At 38.7% G+C, this 13714-nt stretch overlaps 1 protein-coding gene across 2 annotated transcripts in view; it reads left to right on the plus strand.

Moving 5' to 3' along the window:
* Positions 1 to 13714, plus strand: part of LOC145680884 (monocarboxylate transporter 9-like) — a 61619-nt gene that overhangs the window by 35851 nt on the left and 12054 nt on the right. The window lies entirely within an intron of this gene.

The following is a 13714-nucleotide window of genomic DNA, read 5'->3' on the forward strand; positions in this document are numbered from 1 at the left end:
TGATATCTCTTTAATTGCTACAATTCGGTAGATTAGTACATGTTACGAGGCGTATTCCAAAAGTAAGGGCCATCGATGTAGGGGAAACCCGGGTATTTGCGAACACAGGGTAATGCCGAACACCCAAGTTTACGCCCAAGGAAGCTTGTTAGAAAACAGACGACTTTGCTGCATGCTAGCGGAGGGACTTACAAAAGTATAGCATAAATTTGATGACAGTCAATTGAGTGGATTGCCAGGAAGAAGACGGTTTGTTGTTTTTGTCGATTCACTTATAATGTTGATTTAAAAATTTGGGCAATGTAATTTGGCTCTTATCCTATCTATACTGTTACAGGTAAGAGTATGTACTCACCTATATTTGAGCATTAGTTTTTGGTAATCTTATTAGCCTATATGCACTCAACAATTAGGTTCAACTTTAATAATAAAATGGTGTCTCGTGGCGAAATGCCAAACACAATGTTTGCCATTACTCTGGAATATTGAGCTTTGTCCCATGGTCTGAAATAAATTATTTAAAAAATGTAAATACCTTTTTTATGTAAAAGTAAGTAATAAGTAAATTAAATTGGCTTGGGAAATAGATCATGTCTTGGTAATAAGCGTTATTAGCTTCACTCATTAGAATAGTCTGCTGTATTTATTATTTTAGGTCAATAGTAGCCTACTTCATTATTCTATAATCAGTAACCCAATTTTAGATATCTAATCCTTCATTATAGGCTGCATTTTTTTTCCTGTGTGTGAAATGAAACGAAATGAAATCTTTGAGTTTTACGTCCCACTTATGCCGGCTAGGCTAACGGAGACGGTGATGATGAGAAATGAATGAAATGGTGGAATGAATAAAGTGGGAGGAAACGGGAGAACACTCAGAAAACCCACACACACGGTGTTTGTCCACCACAAAGTTCACTTGGCGGGGGCTGGGATCGAGCCCGGGACCCCAAGCACCAGAGGTGAACGCTCTACCACTGAGCCACCGCAGCCATTTTCCTGTGTGAGATTCGCAGGGTGTTTTACAAATTTATTAGTCCATTAGCAGTTAGCCAGTTTTGATCAGAATATTAACCGCGTTTGAATATTGGACCAATAAATACTGTCTTTTAATGCGTATATCTGTGATTTATGCAATTTCAAATAAGGTTTTCATTTTAATGAATATTTTACTTAATGCACCGTTACTTCTGAATTTCTTTCATTAGAGTATATTCTAATATCCCATGTGATGTTGTAAACAAACAATTCCACATGTCAGTGTTTACAAACACCACCAAGTAGTTCGAAAAGAAGACTTCACACCAGATGGATCTACAATCACTTGCAGACGACGGCTTGTAGCCCCTCCCACGGAGCAGAAGACGACATTGGAGCAGCAGCGCTACCGCCACTAAAAGAACCCTATAAATTGAATGGACAAAAGGCGATTCTGTACTAGTTTTCTGGTGACCCTCCTACTGTCTGCTTCGGGACTTTAGGAGTAAACTAACCCCAGGGCCTCTAGTCTGCTTCGGGACTACGCCTATCCTTTCTCCTGGCTTAACCTGCTCGGGGCTCTGACTGGGAATCCCAACCTCAGCCGTTTAGCCTGCTTCGGGGCTCTGTTGGCCAACTAACCTACCTACTGCTTGCTTCGGAGTTTTGGGCACCTAATTCCACTCCGCTTAGCCTTCACGGCGCTCTGCAGAGATCCTGTCTGCGACCTTACGGTCAAAGACCACCTATAACTAACCTTTGATATTAGGGAGATTAATTTGTACAGTATTTTGTGAAAATACTTTTATAGAGAAATTTTATAATAAAATTGGTAGTGGGAGATCTATGCCTGACACTCTTTGTTATTAACGCTCTATCTATACCTATATGGGACAAAACTTTACATGGTAAAGCCTTTGAACGGCTCAGCATTGATCTGAATACTCCCCTACTGGACAGTATTTTTATTAACTTGACAGTGAACTCCTTTTTAAGGTATGTGATTTTTTTAAGTGTACAATTAGTGAAGCTAGTAATTCGTACTTGACTTTATTTTAGTGCATGCCTCATACTAGAATAGAAAAGAACATTTTCCTGGAGGACGGTGCAAATATGGAGCAGAATTCGCGCCCTTCTTTTAATATACTGCACCTCGCTAAGTATTCGGAACACGTTACGAAGGACCCCGATAGATTTTTTAACTTTTTGACCATCTTGCGTTATTGCATTCTTGGAATGCTGAGAAAAAGTAGGAACTGTTACTAATGTATTTACAAGACGTGGCGCCCCGATTTAGTGCTACAGTTAAACGCCCAGAACCAGTTAGATGCACTTAATTACGAACAACTAAAGGATAAATTAGTTGACTTGAGTAGACCAAAATTATCGGCATATCGGGAGGAGTTTGAAATTTTTCAGGTCCAACAGAGCGAAAATGAGCCAATAGATGATGCGTATTTTCTTAGAAAACTGAGAGTTATTCGGCAAGTTTTGCCTCAAGCCACTGAAGAACAGAAAATAAATTATTTAACCCTAGGGCTAAAGAAAAACTTTTTACAAAAGATTACGTTAGAAACATTTACAACTGTTCAGGTCTTACAAACACATTTACATAATCTGGAAAAAGGAAATGACCTAATGAAGAAGCGTGATGACGTGGAGTTACAACAGGCAATATATTCACTCTGTGATCATAATTCACCAGTCAGCAATTTAAACTCATCAGCAATCGATTGCGCTTCCTTCCCTGTGCATCAACAAGAGCTGACATCCATTATGTAATCTAACACCTAATTGGAATCAATACCAACATTCAACTCCAGTCTTTCCTACACCTTCAGCACCACAGCTACAGGGTACATCACAAAATCAGTTACCTCTAAATACCCGTTCCAAGCTACCAATCCAAATCGCCGTCCCGAACCCCCCGCCCCTAGCAAGTCTAGTACATCTAGTAATTCATTAGATTTCACTAAATTAGCAAATTAAATTGCTGAATTATCTCTTCTGGTAGTTCAAAATGTTATACAGAACTCACAATTTAGGAGAGGTGGCCGTAGCAATTACAGTTCGAAAAATACAAATAATGGTAATCGAAAACAGCAGAAAAACGGAAAGAAAAACAATTCCAAAAATAATAACACAAATAATAATGGTAATCCTAGGCTGGAAACAATTATAGTATGCGGCACATTGTGTGGGGCATTCTTCCAGTATATGTTATAACAATAACCCACAGGGAAACGCCTAGAGGGGTCCCAGGACAAACCCTCTCAAGAACATGTTTTGAGGGCCGAAAGTCAGGAAGTTAATGAACAACAAAACTTGCAAGTACATCACTTTATCAGATGGAAGGGAGAACATTAAGATGCTAAATCAGGAACACATTCGTATAGCGAATATTTTTTATTTCTGCATTAGAAAACTTATTGGACAAATACGGACTACAAACGTTGTCTACCAAGGTACCTAAGAATAATTTCACGCTATTAATATCAAATCCGACTAATAGACCGGTAACCTTAGAAGAAAACACATCTATTGCAAATGTTGAAGAAAATATTCAAGAAGTGGATTTACAGGCTGATTGCCAAAAAGATGAACCAAATGAGGAAACGTTTTATAGAACTGAACAAAAAATTCAGAGTAGGCTAGAAAAGACCAAGTCACTTTTTGATGTTAAGTTATTCGACATCAATCCCAATTTAACGAATCAACAAAAAAAAGGCTGTAGAAGATATACTTTTTAAATACAGGGATATTTTCTTATACACCAAGTGATATTGGCTACTTTCGCGGTTATGTACATAAGATAAGAATAGATAAAGGAGCGTCTTTACACTTATTCCATTGGCTGTAAGAACGCAAATGGATTTGCAAATTAAACAACTTTTAGAGGCCAATATTATTAAAGGGACTAGTGACAGTTCCTATTTCTCGAAACTTCTCACAGTGAGAAAACCAAATAGTTCAGAGTTCAGCCTGGTTTTGGATCTACAGGCTTGCAATGAGCATTCCATTCCAGTCCACGAAAGACATTTTACATGTACTTAGAGGCAAATCTTGCATCTCAACTATCGACATAAAGTATAGTTATTTTCAACTACAGTATTATTGCATCCTAAAAGTAAAAAATACATGACTTTTGAGCTTAATCATACTAGGAAGGCGTATAAATTCCAACGCTGCGTCATGGGTCACACCACGTCTGCGGCAGCTCTGACTATACCTGTACGCATGCTTTTGAAAGGTTTACAACCACTTGCAGACGACGGTTTATAGCCCTTCCCACGGAGCAGAAGACGACATTGAAGCAGCAGCGCTACCGCCACCCAAGGAACCCTATAAATTGGATGGACAAAAGGCAATTCAGTACTAGTTTTTTGATGACCTCCTACTGTCTGCTTCGGGACTTTAGGAGTAACCTAACCCCAGGGCCTCTAGTCTGCTTCGGGACTACGCCTATCCTTTCTCCTGGCTTAGCCTGCTCGGGGCTCTGACTGGGAATCCCAACCTCAGCCGTTTAGCCTGCTTCGGGGTTCTGTTGGCCAACTAACCTACCCACTGCTTGCTTCGGAGTTTTGGGCACCTAATTCCACTCCGCTTAGCCTTCACGGAGCTCTGCAGAGATCCTGTCTGCGACCTTACGGTCAAAGACCACTTATAACTAACCTTTGATATTAGAGAGATTAATTTGTACAGTATTTTGTGAAAATACTTTTATAAAGAAATTTTATAATAAAATTGGTAGTGGGAGATCAATTCCTGACACTCTTTTTATTAACGCTCTACCTAGACCTATATGGGACAAAACTTTACGAAATTTTGTTTAGCCTTTTACCTATTAGCTTTCATTTTTAATAGTTTTAAAGATGACGAGCTCTGGTCTTGTTTCTCATTAACTTGGGTTGTATTTGTAATTATAATTCTTATTGAGGATTTAAATACTAAACCTACAGTATAATTTTAATGCATTCGCTTCTTTCGTAAAGGAAAATTTAAAAGTGAAGAGTATTTTCAGGGTTAGCCCGACCCCTGGAGCAATCCCGAATATAGATACATTTTAAGCCATCTCACTGATTTGTTGAAAAATGTTACTCTTGACTTTTCTCTGCACTTTAGTAAACAGGAAATACTCCAAGCTTTCTATACACAACAAATCTTAATTTCATCTCTAAAAACACAAGTGAAGAGTATTTTCAGAGTTAGCCCGACCACTGGTGCAACCCCGAATATAGATACATTTTAAACCATGTCACTGATTTGATGAAAAATGTTACTCTTAACTTTCCCTTGCACTTTAGTAAACAGGAAATACTCCAAGCTTTCTATACACAACAAATCTTAATTTCATCTCTAAAAACAAAAGAGTTATTTATAATCGAAGCCTATGTGTTCGTGAATACCTCAGTCTTCCCTATAGGGAAATTGGGGTAAGCCGGAACACAATTTCACGCATGCCGTGCCAACGACGGACTATGAATGAAGCCACTGCGGTGGTTGTCTTGAGCCAGTAGGAGTTTGGCAGCCGTGGAATGACCGCAAGAATTGTTTCGCCCGCTAGTTGTGAAGTGCACGGTGTGATACGATTTTTGGGTGCAAAAGGAACTTCTGCTGCTGATACCCATCGGGAGTTGTGCCTAGTGCATTGACCTACAGTAATGAGTGCAGGAAAGGTTCGCAAATGTCGGAAGTTTCAAAGTGGCCCCAAGAACGTGCACGACGAAAACCGGAATGGCAGGCCTAGTGTTCAGAAAGATGATCTCGTGGGGCAAGTGAACCAAAAACTGCGAAGTGGTCGGCGATTGATGATCAGTGCTCTGGATAATGACTTTCCCCATGTTGCACCAGAGCCCCACGTTGCACCAGAGCACGTTGCACGTTGCACCACGAACTAATATCTACAGGATTGTCACAGAAGTGCTTGAATATCACAAATTGAATGCAAGGTGGGTGTCGAAAATGCTAACAGACCAGCACAAAGAGTAATGCACATGGAGTGCCCTACAGTTTATTGATCGTTATTGACAACATGGAGATGATTTGTTTTCCCACGTTGTGATGGGCGACGAGACGTGGATTTCTCACACCAACGCCAAATCCAAACAGTACTCCCCCAAACCAAAAAAAAAAGTTTTAGCAATCGCCGTACTCGAGTCACAAACTGATGGCTACCGTCTTTTGGGACGACAAGGACGTCCTGTTGGTTGATTTCTTGGAACGTGGGGCAACAGTTACAGCTGACGTGTACTGCGACACGCTCACCAAACTGCGACATGCGATTCAAAATCGACGCCGTGGAAAATTGTCGTATGAAATCATCCTCGTAACGAATACGCGTATCTTCATACCGTTGCTGTTGTCAAGAAGATGATTCAAGGTTGTCGTTGGAACCTGTTTGACCACCCTCCATACAGTCCCGACCTAGCCCTTAGCATTCTTCTTCTTGCATTTGAAACGGTGGTTTTGTGAACAACGGTTTAAAAACGACGAGAATCGCAAGACTGAAGTTGTCAACTGGTTCCAATTCCAGGCGGCAAAGTTCTAATCAAAGGGTTTACGGAAGATTGTGCTACGAAAAGTGTTTGGAACGCCATGGTGATTATGTGGATGAGTCAAGTAGCTCTGTAGGCACCTATTTCTGGCAATGAATTCCGTTCCGCTCGAGCGTCTGTGTTTTTAACATCAAACGGCCCTTACTTTTGGAATATGCTCCGTATCTTAAAGTTCCAGGCCCACCTTCCAAGGCAGTGAGTATCTTGACCAAACTTGGAAGGAGTATCTAAGACCTCTAGATATTTGGAGGTCCATCTCGTTCCTTTTCATGGGTATACAACTACCAAAAATTCAAAATGAGGTTTTTGACATAGATAAGAACGTGAAGTTTTCGTTTTATTTTATCCCTGAAATCGGTGTTATTTTGCCCAAAATCGGTCTTACTTTTTGTGATTTAATAAAAGCATATAGGGTTTATTTGCTTTATTCTGTAATGGTTTTGAAAAGCAAATATATTGCAAACATAGAGAAAGTGGTCTGTGCAAGCTAATTAAAATAATAATTTTAAAGTTAAACGAATAGTTTTAAATGTTGACATCTTAAATTTAAAAGAATAAATTATATTTTTCGACTTACCATCTGAGAAAAAAATGGCTCGATATCCTTCCTAAGCTTGGGATTATTAATGTATGATTTGAATACATATTTCGACTTAAAACCTCACTGTAGTGTTTCTTAAGATTTTCTTTACTTAAAAAAAAAATCAAATCACAATATACTTACCGAAATCGCAATTCGTAGCATAGTGTTTCTTAACATTTTCTTCTGTTCAAAAAATCAATTCATAATATGCATATTTAAAACGCAGTTCATATCATTATCAACACATATTTTCATTTAATGGTAAATTTCTAGTTTCTTCAATGTTTCTTATTTTTTCAAAGGACAAAATTGTCAATATTTCCACATTTTCTTCTTTAAGGTTTTGCCTCCTTATCGTAATACGGAGTTGTATTCTGAAAAAAAATATCTTTCAGAATCAACGTTGGAAGCTGGTAAAGACATTGCATCAAAATTAACTCCTTTGTGACTATATGATCTGCGTACTCGTCGTCCGGCGGGAGACCCACGTTCGATTTCTGGAGGAAATTCATGTAGTTCGGATTACTCGTTCAGCTGTAGGTCCAAATATCATAGAACCTTGTTGTTGAAGGGGACGATAAACTTTAATCCATCCATCCATCCATAGATCTGCTAGTAGGAACAGCAAGTCATCATGTAATAGTGGCTCTGAATCCTAACATTTTAGGTAGATTCTCAGCTAGAGGAAACGTTAGGTGTGAGGATAGTAAGTTTTAGTTGTAATTTACACTGGTAGAAGAAATTCAACGTTCTGCCCTTCTTTCTCCTGGTGCGTGTCTGCGTTCACATAGTAGTTCAAAGATTCTGGAGAGCAGTGCGTACGCCACTGCAAACGAGAGAAAATGGTTCCTGATTCTCCTATCACAAGGCCATGCCATTTTATTTTTAATCTCATTGTCCCCCCCCTTTAGTTTGTTTATTCATTTCTTAGCACAAAGTTGCATATAACATTTTTTGTTTAATTAGTTGGCAACCTTTCTGCACTGCAGTCTGCGTTGTTTACAAGGGTGCAAAGCTTCGTGAAAATCAGATTAGTGATATTGTGGCTGCTTGAGGATAAATCGAATCACTAAGTAATTGATGAGAAACACAATTACAAGAATTGTACGTAGAGAAAAATTACTACGCATAATTACGTCTATAATTACCATATAAGCAAATTCTAATTCTACTGCCCTCTCTTATAATCCAAGAAATTAAACTAAATTTACTAATTTTCTCGTTAGTACATTATTATTTAGTTGCAATGTTATTGTTTAGTATGATGAAAATTGGATTAAAAGATCAATACATTGCGTCACATATAAACCTATAAAGGTAACCAAGAAAGTTCTGTCGCTTATTCACCACCACCTTCGAACATCGACATTTCAACTAAGACGTACCCGAAAGATAAAAATAGTCCCCATCAGCATCGACGACCTTTTGCCAATGTTCTGGAAGGACGTGGATTCCATCGCTGTAGAACTTGGTGGGCCGTGAAGCGAAGAAGGTTCAAGTACATTTTGCACCTCTACTGGGGATTTGCACTGGCGTCCTCTTAGGTGATTGTCCAAGGAATGGAACATGTGATAATCAGACGGTGTAATGTCCGGGGAGTATGGTGGATGCAATAGTGTTTCTCTATCCACGTGGGGCCTAGCGTTGTCCTGTATCAGGAGGACCCTTTTGCGATTCAGAAGTGCTAGCTCCCGAGTTTTGAGTTTTTCTTGAACACGACTCAACTGCTGACACTACACACTTGCATTGATGTTCTAACTAGTTGGCCGCGTGCGTTCCACCAAAAACACAGGAGGACCTTCTGGGGCAGTGCTGGTTTCGGCTGTTTTGGAACCGGTTCGTGGGATGTTAACCAATCATGATGGCGCCGTGGAGCTTGGTACAGGAGCCACTTCTTATCACATGTCAACACCCTGTCCAGAAATAGCTCCTTCCTCAGACAGAACAGCAAAGAAATGCAGGTGTATGCTCGCCTTGCCTTCTGGCCAGGAGTCAAATCATGTGGGACCGAATTTCTATTGCTTCCCAAAATGATAGAGGTGCTACGAAATGGTTTATCTACTCACACTGAATTGTTGTCTCAGTTCCTCATATGTCTGGCCACTGTTTGCCTCAATTGCTGCTTGAAGATCATCATTTTGTACATGCGTTGGTCTTCCGGCACGTAGTGCGGCTTCAAGTTTTTCACCACCGTCCTTAAATTTGTTAAATCACCTCTGCACTGTCCGCGTAGTCACGATACCCTCACCAAAGCCCTAGCATATCTTCTCCCCGCAGCATATCTTGACCCCAGTTTGAACTCGTACAGCATACACGCCCTTATGACGCTCTGTGAAGGTCCCATGTTCACTCTGTCCTTAGGTAAGTTCACAGTGTAATTGAACTGCCACAATCAGGTAGTACGTTGGATATACCCACACCAACAACTGACTTTCGCCTTATCTCTATTCGCATTCAACTCTCAGTGTTAGGGCCAATTGAACACAAACCTCCACAAAAAGCGACAGAACTTTCTTGGTTACTTTTATATAACAGAATTCATACGTGTAACATGTAGAGAAAATATTATAGCAGAGTCTAAAACGAGAACTTTAACATTAATATACACAAAATGTGTTTCACGCCACCAATAATCAATCAGTATTCAACTTGGTTCATTCAAAAAAATAATGATTTTATTTTTCTTTTCGGTCAAGTTTAAGAAAAACTCATATTTGTAACGTTAAGAATTTAAACAGTATGTGCAGTATTTTGATGCAATATCTGTTTCTGCAGTTGACATGTGCTGGCTGCAACTCTGCATAAAAATGTGATTTTCTTACCTATGATTTGAGTAAACATATTTTCTTTATACAGGAAGTTTCCATCTCACCAATATTGTGAAGTTTTTAGAAAACTATTAATTCACCAATAACAATGTCCTTTCCCTGATTGCCTTTAATACTGGAAAGACTTCCTTTTAGTTTCCTGTGAATGATACAGTTTGTTTTTCACTAGCACGCGTGATATTTATTCACACAAACTCTAACTGATGAGGGCCTTCTTAGAGCAGCAAGACATACTCTGGTAATTAGTTCTGGGAGTAGGGTTGTGCACGAGTCGAGACAAATTTTGTAAAATTCGAGACGAGTCGAGACAAACGTATTTCTCGACTCGAATTTTCGAGTCGAACAGCTCGTAAAAAGCTCGACTCGACTCGAATGTCTCGAAAATCTTTCTATAATTTTTAATATTATTTTGAAGAAAGTACTCACTCAGAAACACTCGGCACGAGAATTTCGGAAACTGCAGGACTTGTCAGGTGAAGTTCGCTGAGTTCTCAATGTGCTCTTTGGTCTGGTGAGGTTTTGTGAATTTTAACCAAATTACTTCTTAAGAGAAAGAGCAATTGGCAAATTTCACTATAATATACACACTTATATAAACTTTATGTACAAAATCCTGTATGTAAACAAATACATATTTTCTAGTGCGACAGATTATCTATTACAATCAAAATCAAAGTGACTATTTTTCTAACTTAATAACTCTTGAATCATCAGACCGATCTCGATAAAATTTTCAACATAGATGAGGTTCGGGATGGTTTTTATCATTTTACTTTGAAGGCTCAACTTGAGGGAAGGAGAGAGGGGAAAATAACATTAGTGTCGAATCCACAATTTTCGAGGTCGCTGAAATGAACAATGACACTTCCGATGCCATTTAAATCAAAATGAAATTCCGCAACTTGGCGGAAGGGCGAATATATATATATATACAGCCCTGCCCACGGCGAGCAGATAGTGGAAACTCTCCTCGTGAACGCTCACGAGCATTCTACGGGCAAATACCATTGTTCGTGCTTCGTGGATCTTCGGGTTTTGTCCTTAGAGGAGCGGAAGTGTTGTCAACCTTGGCGGTAATCACTAGCTTACCAAAAAAAAAAGTATGTATGGTAACTGATTGCCATTTAGTGTAAAGTGTTTTTTTACAATGTGGTAACCGTTAACTATAGACAATATAAACTTGTAACAGCAATCAAATGATAAACTATGTACGTTCCTTTTCTTCTTTTTTCTTTCCTTTTGTTAAAGAGGGATGTGGGTTTGTTATATCCGAGTGTGAGTTTGTTATATTATGTTGTTTCACTTTTTAGGAAAAGAGATAATCTGTTGATAAGAAAAAAAACTGTAGCACTTGTTTGTAATTATCTAAGTATATCTCCAGAAAATTAGCTTATGCATATATGTGTGTACGAATAGGCTTAGCAAGGGGTTGGTTGTGGAGATTAGAAGCCACTATTACACTATCAATAGGAAGAATAGTATTTCTTACTCCACTTTTAAAGTTACTTTGATCGCAAAGAATCAAACAAAATATTAAGAGAGCCAAAGAGATTTTCCATTTTTAAGTGTGACCGTTAGTGACTGCAATTAGATTGTTTTTTTTAACAAGGAGTGTCTTTTTAACAAGGAAAAATGTATTGTCCCTGGCTGGTTGCTTGCCGGTGGCTTGTTAAAAGTGAAAAAGAATGTTAAATCATTTCAACGACTGAAGCTACACGCTTGTCTTTCTTCGATAGTTACTGACTGATTTTGAAAGTCACAATGTTCTAGGCCTACTGTAATAGCGTAGGCCTACTGTAATAGCGTAGGTCTACTGTAATAGCGTAAATTCGAAAGGAAACGTTCCAACTGAATGATACAAACAATTATTCCCAATGTCTTGAACATGAAACGTGGGTTGCACGGATAACGCTTAAAGTAGGCTGGACTGCACTGGAATTTCCTTCCGGCAAATTAGTGTTTGGTCGAAACTCGGTTCTTCTGTGTAATTGTCTCTTAACAACATTTGAACATTTCTTTTAGATAATAATAACTAACTAACTCTATGGTCTATGGAACCCGAAGGTTCAATGCCGCGTTTACAAAATATTTCCACTAACTTATGTTCTTAGTCAACTGGATCCAGTTTCTACTCTGTACTCTTATTTCTGCAAGATCCATCTTAATATTGTCTTCCCCTCTACGCCTAGGTCTTCCTAGTGGTCTTCTTCCAATTGGGTTTTCAGTTAAAATTATGAAAGCGTTTCTAATTTCTTCCATTCTGGCTACATGGCCTGCCCACCTGAGCCTTCTACACTTAATAACCCTAATAATGTTAGGTGAGCGGTATAAACTATGCAATTCCTAGTTATGAATTTCCTCCAATCCCCATTTTCATCCCTCTTTGGTCCGAATAATAATAATAATAATAATAATAATAATAATAATAATAATAATAATAATAATAATAATAATAATAATAATAATAATAATAATGCGTATTATTATTATTATTATTATTATTATTATTATTATTATTATTATTTTCAACCTCCCGTCGTTCTCCTATCAATCTAGCAACGAAAGGCGTTTACAACTTAGCAAACGTGAAGCGAATGACAAATTACAGACCGAGTGCTAATGTAATACAACGTCACGAATTGTGTAAGCAAGCTAAAAAGATCTGAAACAATTCGTTTCCGATTTTTGCAGTCGTTTTTATGTCTGTAAGATGACATGTTTAATATTAGTTTCTTTCTTTCTTTCTTTCTTTCTTGTTCATTTGTTAGTTACTTCAACGCTAACTGTAACGTCTATCATGCGTCTTCCTCAACCAAAAAACGTACCAATTTTATTTCCTGCAGTGTTTTCGCGTCACTACTTTCGAAATGGGGAGGGGGAGAGCACACCTGCACATTTCACGCTTGCGTCTGCTCAATGCTTATCATCGTGCGAATTTCTGGCCAGGCTTGGCCATAGGTTTTTTGCCATCATGTGTGGTTGGCAACACTTATCGGATGCAGTGGAAGAAGCGAAGCTAGCAGCACCTGTGCTCACCTGTTCTTATCTTCGCTCGTGCCCGCTCACGCTTTTCATGGACAGGCCTGTATATATATATATATATATATATATGTCGAAATCGCAGAAATAAAAAAATGTTCATTCTATTATCTATACAAGCAGGTTACGAGTCTTTTGTTTTGGCCAAAGGTGTAGTCCAAACTACGGAATATGTAGCCTACCGAACGACCACACAGATGTTATCGAAACTATTGTGCTATTGTTTCTTTGTATGCTTTGGCAGAAACTTCTTTGGATATCGTCACTTTTGTTACTTGCCGACACGTTGAGAAAAGCAATTTAGTAAACAAAGCTTTCTGTCTAAATTTTTTCCCACATTGGAAAGCAACTTCAACTCGTCGCGCTCTCGAGTTTGTGCTCAATTACAGCGGGAAAAGATTGAAGTTCCGATCACAGCGGCTCAAGAGATCCTGTGAATCTGCACATTTTGCAAGCGGCTTCGGCTTCGGGGACACTAAAACATCGTGGGATGAATTTTCAGCAATGAAGCATCTTTCATTTAATTGGTCGTGTGATTTGTTGCGTGGTGTGGCAGACAATAAAGCTGTAAATATTTTCGAATTATGAAAATTTTAATTAAATCTTAAACGTACGTATAAGTGTGTAGCGAGTAGTTATCTCCAGATGTGACAAAAAGTATAGTCGCTTTTTAAAAATTGCCAAGGACCATGTGAGTACATGTCTTATCCTATGAACCATGTTTTAAAATA

The sequence above is a fragment of the Thermobia domestica genome, chromosome 3 (assembly GCF_964235325.1).
Source record: "Thermobia domestica chromosome 3, izTheDome1.hap1.1, whole genome shotgun sequence".
NCBI lineage: Eukaryota > Metazoa > Arthropoda > Insecta > Zygentoma > Lepismatidae > Thermobia > Thermobia domestica.